Source organism: Engraulis encrasicolus, chromosome 2 (assembly GCF_034702125.1).
Source record: "Engraulis encrasicolus isolate BLACKSEA-1 chromosome 2, IST_EnEncr_1.0, whole genome shotgun sequence".
NCBI classification, from domain to species: Eukaryota; Metazoa; Chordata; class Actinopteri; order Clupeiformes; family Engraulidae; genus Engraulis; species Engraulis encrasicolus.
The window spans coordinates 57,001,606-57,012,748 of NC_085858.1; the positions used below are offsets into that span (position 1 = coordinate 57,001,606).

At 48.5% G+C, this 11,143-nt stretch overlaps 1 protein-coding gene across 2 annotated transcripts in view; it reads left to right on the forward strand.

Annotated features, from left to right (window-relative positions):
* Window positions 1-5,420: 5,420 nt before the first annotated feature.
* The window catches only part of aldoab (aldolase a, fructose-bisphosphate, b), an 11,291-nt gene continuing 5,568 nt past the window's right edge, over window positions 5,421-11,143 (forward strand). The window contains exon 1 of one of the 2 annotated variants that reach the window (XM_063192629.1): window positions 5,421-5,520. The gene's annotated coding sequence lies outside the window, so the exon portion shown is untranslated. The remainder of the gene's footprint in view (window positions 5,521-11,143) is intronic. The other variant, XM_063192634.1, reaches the window with a different exon arrangement.

An 11,143-nucleotide genomic window follows, 5' to 3' on the forward strand; every position in this document is an offset into this window, starting at 1 on the left:
TTCATGGTTGCCTTACCCCCCACATGGGGGTGACTGCTCACATCCTCACAAGCGGATGTAGACCTATGCTCCAATTTAGAGAAAGAGAGAGAGAGAGAGAGAGAGAGAGAGAGAGAGAGAGAGAGAGAGAGAGAGAGACAGACAGACAGACGGGAGAAAGAGATAGAGGACAGAGAGAGGGGGGGAGAGGAACGAGAGAGAGCGAGAACGAGAGCGAGAGAGGGGAAGAGGACAGACAGACAGACAGATGGAGAGAGAGAGAGAGAGAGAGAGAGAGACTGCAGTATAGAAAAAGCACACGTGGCCGGAATTAAACACACACACGTACACACGCACGCTCGTACACACACACACACACACACACACACGCACACGCACACACACACACGCACACACACACACACACACACACACACACACACACACACACACACACACACACACGCACACACGCACACGCACACACACACACACAAATGTCAGGGGTGAGTGCTCTCCTGCTTGTACATATTGCCTGTGTGCTGGGACCAAATGCCAGGGGTCACCATAGGTCATCAGTCTGAGGAGCCGCATGAAGAGGATTCACATATTACAACACATGGGATACATGCACACGACACATGCACTCTCTCTCTCTCTCTCTCTCTCCCTCTCTCTCTCTCTCTCTCTCTCTCTCCCTCTCTCTCTCTCTCTCTCTCTCTCTCTCTCTCTCTCTCTCTCTCTCTCTCTTCATTGCGACACATGTGGTGGATGTGTACAAGACATGTGGTGGATGTGTACAAGACATGTAGCCTACTAGTGCTAGTACTCTTGTACTGCAATCAGAGACAAGGAGCCACATTTACACAGACACAGGCAGGTGCATATCATGCACACATGACTAAACACACACACACACACACACACTTGAATGGACACACACATCAGCTGCTGCTCAACCCAACCCTCTCTCTCTCTCTCTCTCTCTCTCTCTCTCTCTCTCTCTCTCTCTCTCTCTCTCTCTCTCTCTCTCACACACACACACACACTCACGCGAACACACACACTCACGAACACACACACTCACACGCACATACACACACACACACACACACACACACACACACACACACACACACACACACACACACACACACACACACACACACTACAGCATGTGTATATTTTGCCTTTGCCATAAATGCCAGGGGTCGATTCATAAGAGGATGCATGTCTATGTGTCTTTATAGGGCTTGAAGGTGACGTCACTTCCCCCGATTTCATGGGACCTCAACAGCGTTTTTAACAGAAAATGTTAGCATGTAATCCAATGGCGGTATTAAAATTATATTTTGATCCCCTTTGAATTGTGCCACGAGCTCCACATATGTTGTTTCTGATATTTTTGTATAATTTTTCGTACAAAACACCAAACGATTTAGAAAGGTGTGTTTCTTCAAATTTTTCATGCAGACGGCCTCGGAACAAAATATTGATACTTCTGCATGAATAATCTATATCTAGCCTCTTAAACCGCATATTTGTAACCCAGCGCATATAATGTAGCCTCGCGACGCCATCCTATGTACTCCACCAAAAGATTTTGGCTCGGTTCTCTCAGTGTTTAGCCAATCAGCAAACAGTTGAGAGTGATGGCGCGGAACTCACCCTCGAGCTCCGTTACTGATTGGTTAAGGTAACTATATTCACACTTTCGTTTTGTTATGTTTGCTTTTGCAACGCTATATCGTAACAGGCATGCTAATAAAGCACAATATGGGTTTTAATTTGAGTTTGGAACTCCAATTAATTTAAAAGTAGAATTACAAGGACTGAGTCTACATAGTGTCTATATAGTGTGTATGGTCTATCAGGCTTTTATTAAAATGTAGAGTTCATGTCTCCGCATCCCCTTAAGGACTTTGCACACAAGCAGTGCCGACCTTTGACCTTACTGTAGCAGTGCCGACCTTTGAACTTAGCAGTGGCGACCTTTGCTGCAATGGCCGCGTCATGATAATATGAAGGTCTCTCTCTCTCGCACACACACACACACACACACACACACACACACACACGCAAACACACACACACACGCACACACACACACACACACACACACACACACACACACACACACACACACACACACACACACACACACACACACACACACACACACACACACACACACACACACACACACACACACACACAGCGACCTTTGCTTGCTCTAAAGGCCTTTGAGAAGTCCAAGGTCGTGGGGAGGTGAGTGAAAGGTTAAGTCTGCATCGGGAGCAGTGTGTGTGTGTGTGTGTGTGTGTGTGTGTGTGTATTGGGTTTCCCATGGACCCTCTGCCACACTGTCACGAGGGGACTCATCTCATCTAGTCACACACACACACACACACACACACACACACACACACACACACACACACACACACACACACACACACACACAGACACACACACACACTCTACCACACCATCATACAGGAACTCTTCACACTATCACATACACACACACACAGACACACACACACACATAATGCTATTCACAATGAAGCTGTGTACTGTATTGTGTATAGCTTGATTCCGATGTGTTGTGTGTTGTGTGTGTGTGTGTATGTTTGTGTGTGTCTGTGTAGTGTGTGTTGTGTCGTGTGTGTGTGTGTGTGTGTGTGTGTGTGTGTGTGTGTGTGTGCGCGTGCGTGCGTGTGTGGTTTTTTAATGTTTGTGTGATGTTTTTGTGTGTGTGTGTGTGTGTGTGTGTGTGTGTGTGTGTGTGTGTGTAGTGTGTTTGGGGTTTGTGTGTGTGTGTGTGTGTGTGTGTGTGTGTGTGTGTGTGTGTGTGTGTGTGTGTGTGTTTTGGGGTGTGGTAGGTGTTGTGTTTGTCCTGTAGTGTGTTGTGATGACACGATCTCACATGGGCCTCCGCTGACCACTGTGGCCGTGTGGGTGTTTGCCGATGGTTAGCAGAGTTAGCCGTGTTAGCACTTAGCAGCTGTGGTCAACCCCGAGTTAGCAGAGTTAGCCGTGTTAGCCCTTAGCAGCTCTGGCCAAGGCCAACCCTGGGATAGCAGAGTTAGCTGTGTTAGCAGTCACGATAGAGTGTGTCTATGTTCCCACAGCCCAATGGTCCCACAGCCCAATGGTCCCACAGCCCAATTGCTACACCCAAAACCTTTCCCTAAAACCCAACTCATTGGAATCGTGCCAAACCTCAGTTAACGGCAAAAACATCAGGATAATACCTGTAAACCACACTGTAATGTAATTGTAGTGATTGACAGGAATTATCCTGTACCCTAATTACAGCTGCAATACTAGTGCACTTACAGTAGCTCTATTGACCAGTCTGTGCAGTGCATTCCTGTATCAGAACGAGAGTACCTTTGAAGTTAATGACGACTCTGCCTCCGTGTGCAATTATTTCCCCACAAATACTACAGTAATGTGACCTCTACCCATGCTCTACCCATAATACGTAGTAGTGATGGATTTAGCAAAACCTTTCCCTAACCCATAGACACAGTGGGATCATGCCTAAACCTAAAGCCAGTGTACAACACCAGCAATGTAATACGACATGATACTTACCTCTGTGGGAGAAGTTGGACTAAACACTAATTTAAAGAAAGTCTTTGTGAAGGGGGGGGGCTGGCAGTTGGGGGGCCCTACTGAGGGCTGATTGGTGAGGTGGGGGGGGGGCCTACAGAGGGCTGATTGGTGAGGTGGGCCCTAGGCCACTGCCTTGACTGGCTGTTGGTCAAAACCAGCTCCGGAGATACTCAGGGGAGGTTTATGACTCCATGGGCCCCCGGGCCAGACAACAAGAAAGGGCCCGCTCCATGGCCCCCCGGGCCAGACAACAAGAAAGGGCCCCATCCATGGGCCCCTGGGCCAGACAACAAGAAAGGGGCCCCTCCATGGGCCCCTGCGCCAGACAGGAAGAAAGCCCCCCCTCCATGGGCCCCTGGGCCAGCCTACAAGAAAAGGGCCCCCTCCATGGGCCCCTGGGCCAGACAACAAGAAAGGGCCCCCTCCATGGCCCCCGGGCCAGACAACAAGAAAGGGCCCCATCCATGGGCCCCTGGGCCAGACAACAAGAAAAGGGCCCCCTCCAGGGGTATTGCTAGTTTCCAAAACGATTCAGGATTTCAGGCCAGAGATACGTTGCTGGGAGTGCGGGGGTCTGGTGATGCTGACCAAAGAGGCTTGAGACAAGAGGGCTTACTCACATCATAACAGCGTAGTACGAAATGATGCCGAGGGGAGTACGGAAATGTTATTCACTGTGGAACAAGTCATAGGACAGCGTGAATGTCTGTCAGCTGTCCTTAATTACCCCCAGCAATTACTGCTGACCAACAGCTGCCGTTAATTGGCCACAAATTATCCATCATGCTGTCGCCCCCACTGACCATGTGCAAGGGAGTACGAAAATTGTATCCATCGCACCCAATGACCAATGACCATGCGCAAGGGAGTTAATTTTCCATCCACTCGTGTCCTCAGGCAACGCCCCCGTACTACACCGTGGCCAATGCATTTCCCCCCCGAGAGATTGTTCTTCTGTTGAGTTTCTTTGATGCTGACACATTGAAGACACGACACGTACTCCTGTGGGTGATGATGCTGTCACATTGCAAACGGCATTGTGGGTGACAATGACATTACAATACAATAGGCTACTCCCATTGTGGTGGGTGAGTGAGGATGACACCCATACAAACACAAACACGTACGAACGGACGGATGGCAGTGACACATGCACCGCAGTCACCTAAGACACTGATGTGGGGCCAATCAGAACGGAGAAGGATCAGGAAGCGCGCTCAACACCTTGTAGTCTAACGCTTTACACTTTTTTTACGCCTTGCACGGGTGAGGCATAAATGCAGTTATGTGCAGTGTGCAGGGAACACTTGTGTGCTGAAACATATTTTAGTACAGATTAAGGGCGCCAGTTTTTTTCTTCATTCTTTATTCCTTAACAATGTTACTACTGCTTCACTCCACTCATTTGTCTGCAGTAAAAGTTGAGAGCCTCATTGAGGAAGCCCAAAAGTGGGGATGCAAATGCACCACCGCATCCCTCTTTCCGGCACCTATGAGATAGATAGCTTGCACTTGCACTATTGCACAAGATGAGCAGCTTCGTGTAAAATTAATCTCTCTCTCTCTCTCTCTCAAACTCACACACACACATTCCGCCCCTCATTGATATTTCTCATTAATGACCTGTTATAAAGCAGTTTAGCCCTAGATTACTTTATGTCCCGGTCCGAAGTAGGCTATTCCCCGACAGCACGAACCTCCATGCGCCTACAGCCCTGCCCGGGATGAGATTGTGTTTGTAGTTGTAGCCGCCCTTCTCAAGTTACGGCCATGACGCTAAAATTATCCCGGTGGCTGAATGCTAGGGGTCACCGCCACCGATAAATAGCTGATCTGCACGGCTCGAAGGCGTCGCAGACCTCAACCGGATCCCGGACCTCTCCAGTTTTCCCCCTGAACGGAGCTACCGACACCGAGGTAGGGAACCGAAACACCGGGCAATGCCGTGTCGCATTCAGGCTCGTGCTGTACTGCGGGTGCTGTACCTTAGAGTTAATTTATCCCGATGGAAATGAAGGTGTCTAGCCGTTTACGCATTATACACAATGCTACTTACAAGATTGATCAAGCTGTACAGAGATGCATACAACACGGAGAACAGTAATGCCAGGCACTGTTGCTGCCACGCATTCCTATTGTAGTAGAGTGCGCTACAGAAGAGTCTAGAACTATTGTATTTCTCGAAGGAAAGTATGGGGTGTCTAGCAGTTTACGCCAAACAGAAGATGTAGATGAAGTTGACATTGCAGGGTGGGTCATTCTGTAGACACTACAACTGTATACAACTGTACCCCAGGGCAATGCCATGCACTATTGCTGCTCTTGTAGCAGAATGCGGTACCTTAGATTTCGTTTAGGCTATTTATCCCGCAGGAAACTAAGGTGTCTAGCCGTTTACGCATAGTAAAATGTGTCTTACATAATAATGCTACACTGTAAGATGCTTCAAACTGTACACAGCTGCATACAGCTGCAACTGCAGACACGAAAGCAGAAGCAGACATGTGCGATATTACATGCTGAATGGTTTCACAGGCCGTAGAGGGGAGTGGATTGATGCATAGCCGTGCGTAAAAGTGAAAGTTTCTCGCGGTTAAGTTTTTCTTCTCAAGTGTTGAATGTTTTTCACAGCGCTGTGCATCTCATACGAATGTGTTCTTCGTGTGGTTCATGAATTGCTATTTATTTCGTAGTACAGGCGGCTGGTGCACTAGTTTGGCCCAATGGGGTTTATTTGCTCAAAATATTTTATAAAGAAGCTCATGTCGCTGCGCATCGGGCTGGTGCTGTCATGGGGACTTGGCTCATTATACCTGAAGAAAAGGGGACATTCATATGCACCACGCAATATAGCCGCGTGGACAGCTACCCATTAGTGGACACTGGTGGGGGGAAACCTGCAGTACCAGAATCAGGAACAGCTAGGTGCTACAGAATGGTAGCCTACTGCACTTAACTACATTGGGCTACTTACTACATAGGCTACACTAATATTTTGGGCAGGACAATATTTCAGAAAAAAACAAACAATTTTCCTAATTTGCATGTCAATCTATCCATGGGTGTCATTCATCCACACTGTGGCCATAACCTCAACATGTCTCATAGGAGACAGGAGAGCTGCAGGAACAGCTTGGCATTATAGTGCACAGTGCAGCATGCGGTGTAGAGACAACACACAGTAAATAAATACATAGATGGAGTGACAATAGTGCTGCAGAGTAAACTCATATAACTCCATCTGGAGTATTTCCAACACTGCTGGGAGTCAACTCACTCCAACAGTGGAGTCAAAATCCAGTGTCAACTGGCTACAGGTGGCCAGTGTTATTGCAACTCTGCAGCGAGGTGATTACCAACACTACAGTGTTGGTGTTGACACTATGCAATAGTAGAATTGACTCCAAATGGTGCCAAATGTTATCTGAAATGAAATGAAGTTCATTCCGACTCTTAAAGAGTAAAATTGACACCCCTTTTTTTTGTAATTGTGTTGGATATGCTAGGTATGTGCTTTAGTTTTATTCAGAGATTGTGTTTCTGCTGGGCTTGAAGCGATACCAAATCATATTGCTGTTGCCAGGATTTTAATCTATGTGCTCAGACACCCACGCGCCTGTTTATATAGCACATAGTTTAGTACAATACAGCAAGTCTGGACTGGCAAGCCAAGGCCGCTCGGAGACAGGAGGAACTGTAGTTGTATTAGGCAAGAGAGAGAGAGAGAGAGAGAGCGAGAGAGAGAGAGAGAGAGAGAGAGAAAGGAGAGGGGTGGTTGTGTTAGGCAAGAGATTTCATGACGGGGGGTAGAGAATTGCAGGCGTTGCGGCTAGTGTGTGTGTGTGTGAGCGAGGAAGTGAGTAAGAGAGAGAGAGAGGCGATATAGTGTGTAATAATATTAACAATAGTAATACAGTAGTGTCCATGGTTACTGCATGTAATCTTATGACAAGTGCACCGCAATGCCACTCCCCCTTCAATGAGCACCACTCAGAGCCCACCCCCCCTGACAGTATTCTTAAGCTTCCTCTCAGTCGACAGCCCTGCTCATGTGTGTGTGTGTGAGTGGCTGAGTGATAGTGAGTGACTGTGAGTGTGTGTGTGTGTGTGGTGGGTGAGAGCTTATTTTTAACCGGTTGCCACTTCAGCTGGTGGCAGTGCTGCTCTCCTGTCTCTGCCTGTCGCTGACAATCTCACACACACAGCGGCCTGATGCCCTTGAACACAATGAAGGCCATGGGGCTGTCTTTGTGTGTGAGTGAGTGTGTGTGAGTTTGAGTGTGTGTGAGTGTGTGGCGCATGCTTGCCCTTGGATACACAGTGAAGGCTAGAGCTCTGCCAGGAATGTTGGCATCTGGGGGCGGGGCCTAGCAAGATAGCAAGTCTCCGCTCTGGCAGACTCTACTCTAGAACTCTAGAACTAGAACTCTAGACTTTAGAACTAGAAAGACTCTACTCTAGAACTCTAGACTTTAGAACTAGAAAGACTCTACTCTAGAACTCTAGAACTAGAACTCTAGGCTTGCCTAGCAAGAAAGCAAGTTTTAGCTCGAGCTAGACTTTGCTCTTGAAGAAAGTTAGATTGGTCCTCTGTTTCAATGGCAGCAAACTTCTCTCTAGTCTCTTCCCTCTGTTGCAAACTTAACCCTGGTCTTGTAGTAGCTGTGGCATACATACACACAACTCTGGGATGCATTTCTCGAAACCAAAGTTGCTTACTACATTAGCTACTTTGTTGTTTTCAATGCATTTTCCCATTGGCAACTACCGAAGTTGCTAACAGGCTAATAACTTCTCTTTTGAGAAATGCACCCCTGCCCTAGTAGGCCTACGTCTGTGGTTAACTTTACTCTGGTCTCCTAGCCTAATACCTTCATCACAGAGTCACAACAAACTTTCCTCTAGTCTAGTCTGTTTGTAGCAGCATGACGAGCCGTGTGGCACAGCATACGGGCCTTGTTCCTCTATACTGAACTGTCCCTCCCCTCCGTTGCAAACTCCACTTCCTGTAGCTACCAGTCAGGTTGCAAACTCCACTTCCTGTGGGCTACCAGTCGGGCTACAAGGCCTACTCTGGTCCCTCTGAGGCAGCCTGCAATAATGTGATTGGGGGGGCATTGACGCCTGTAGTCCCACATAAGTGTCCTCGAGGTAGCAGCGTGGTTGTCCTAGTTCTTGAAACAGTGTTGTTTTGTTTACGTAGTGGGAACGTGCTGCTGGAAGGGTTGTGTTTTTCGAAGTAATAACATTTTAGTAATTGAGTAATTGAGTAATATTCCTGAAGAAGCATTATGGAAGTAATGTCACATAGTGCTGTTGAGTCACGCCAGGAAGAGAAGAGGACGTGCAGAGCTGTACGCACTCGGGTGTGGGGGTGTGCATGTGTTGTGTGTGTGGGTGTGTGGGGGGGGGGGGTAGAGTCCAACAGCTGCAGCGGAAAGAGAGAGAGAGAGAAGGGGGGAGATAGAGAGAGAGAGAGAGAGAGAGAGAGAGAGAGAGAGAGAGAGAGAGAGAGAGAGAGAGAGAGAGAGAGGGACAGAGAGAGAGAGGGACAGAGAGAGAGAGAGAGAAGGGTATATTTAGAGTGACCTATAGAAGAAGGGGGCAAGCAGGAAGAAAGATAGAGCAGAAGAGATAGAAAGAAGAGAGAGAGAGAGAGAGAGGTTGTGTAAAGGGGAAGAGGATGGCGTAACGAGGAGACGGAGAGAGAGAGAGAGAGAGAGTACTGAAAGAGGAGAGAGAAGGGTGGTCTAAAGGAGAGAGGGGTGGAAGAGGAGGAGGAGGGGGGGTGGTGTAAAGGTCAAGGATAACGGTCTGCGGAACAAGGAAAGGTCAGTAGCATGCCATCCATAGCAGAGGGAGCAGAGGGCACAACCAGGGGTGAGTTACACGGCATGGCATAGCCAAGAGAGGAGAGAGGAGGGTTACACTGCATGGCATAGCCAAGAGAGGAGAGGGGTGGGTTACATGGCATGGCATAGCCAAGAGAGGGGAGAGGGTAAGGGGTAGAGAGAGCAGGTTACGTGGCATGGCATAGCCAAGAGAGGGGAGAGAGGAGGGTTACACTGTATAGCAGGGGGTAGAGAGGAGAATGGCAGATGACTTTGTACATAGCTTGGCATAAGGGCAAATGATATACGAAGTGCCTGCCAGCTTACACAAGGCTTACTACATAGTGCAGTAGATGCAGTGTAATGTGTAATGTAATGTAATATGGAGGGGGGGTGCAGAGAGAGGAGGGCAGCTGTAGGGAGTGCCAGCTGACTGGGGGGGGGGCAGCTGAGTAGATTGTATGGCACAGAGTGGGGGGGGCACATAGCATGGCATAGGGGCAGAGGCTGTGGAACAGAACAGGGTACAAGGGGTGCCAGCTTAGCTGTACTGGAGCGGGGGGGCATAGTATTAGGGGAGGGGGATGGTTTACGGGGGGGGGGGGGGGGGGGGGCATTGCTGCATGGACAAAAGGGCAGAGAGGTTCAGGGGGTTCAAGCTCAGCATGGCAGAGGCAGCCGGAGGGGGGGGGGGGAGGAGAGAAAAATGTGTGAAGATCCAGGGAGAGAAAAAAGAAAGGGAATAGAGAGTTTGGGAGAAAGTGAGGAAGAGAGAGAGAAAGAGAAAGAGAGAGAGAGAGAGAGAGAGAGAGAGAGAGAGAGAGAGAGAGAGAGAGAGAGACTTAGACAGAGAGAGAGAGAGAGATACTGAGACAGAGAGAGAGAGAGATGATAACACATGCGATGCGTCCACTCAGTAGATAGATGTGGTCAGCGGGTGCCTGTGAGTCTGTCTGAGAGAGAGAGAGAGAGAGAGAGAGAGAGAGAGAGAGAGAGAGAGATGATGGCCAGCGGAGAGAGAGAGAGAGAGAGAGAGAGAGAGAGAGAGAGAGAGAGAGATGATGGCCAGCGGGGGGGTGCCTGTGAGTCTGCTATGCCCTCCCCGTGGAAACAGACTCTTCTGCTGCAGATGATAATGACTTACCAACACACACTTCCCCTTTAGCTCAGTGTCCAGGGCCATGTGTGTGTCAGTCTTTGTGTGTGTGTGTGTGTGTGTGTGTGTGTGTGTGTGTGTGTGTGTGTGTGTGTGTGTGTGTTTGTGCTGATATCTCAACATCATGGCCAACCGTGCGGAAATCAAAGGTCTTGAGGAAGGGAGCGTTTATAAACGTATAAAGCAGAAGTCACCAAAGCCACACTCCACTCTTCTCTATTCTGATTAACACACCACACAGCATATCTATTTAGCTCAACACAAACCCACACACAGTTTCACAACATCGACTAATGCTCTTTTCTGACTAGCACAAGCCTACACACTCTTTCACAACATTGACTAATTCTCTTTTCTTATGACCCCAAACCTACACACCTTTCCCAATATCCGCTAACTCTCTATTCTGATAACATGGTAGGTGGAGTAGGTGGTAGTACTGGTGGTGGTGGTGGCAGTGGTGGTAGTGGTGGTGGTGGTAGTGCTGGTGGTAGCAGAGAGAGTAGAGAGAGAGAGGTTCCGTTGGTCCATTGTTTCCAGGTTCTGTTATTGC